The following is a 547-nucleotide window of genomic DNA, read 5'->3' as shown; positions in this document are numbered from 1 at the left end:
GGAGATTTTAGACCAGGGATCTCCAACTCCGTCCTGCAGGTTTTAGATGCAACACACCTGATTCACATTAATGGATCTCCAACAGCTTGTTGTCAAGTTCTACACAAGTCTGTTAGTGATCCATTAACTTGAGTCAGGTGTGTTGCAGTAACATCTAAAACCTGCAGGACAGTAGCTCACGAGGACCGGAGTTGGAGATCCCTGTTTTGGACTGACCTGTTCGATAGCTGCCACCATCATCAGAACGTCACTGTAGGCTTTTGTAGGAATGGAGTTGCATCCCTCCAACTCCAATCTTACAACTCATTCCAAGGACTCGGAGAATCAATGTAGTGACCCGACACCTTACTCAGACTTTTTAATGTTCATTTTTGTTTAGTTTGTCTGTGTGAGATGCTAATTAGAGTTAAACACACTGCAGTACACTAGTGGCCTTAGTTTTGCAGTTGGGTGGAATACAACAGGTGAATTAAAATTGTGACCCGACGGTGGCACTAGAGGAAAAGTCAGGAGTTCAATTCAATTCAATTCAATTTTATTTGTATAG

The sequence above is a fragment of the Stegastes partitus genome, unplaced genomic scaffold (assembly GCF_000690725.1).
Source record: "Stegastes partitus isolate 25-593 unplaced genomic scaffold, Stegastes_partitus-1.0.2 Scaffold329, whole genome shotgun sequence".
Taxonomy (NCBI): domain Eukaryota; kingdom Metazoa; phylum Chordata; class Actinopteri; family Pomacentridae; genus Stegastes; species Stegastes partitus.
Note: the sequence above shows the minus strand (reverse complement) of the source record.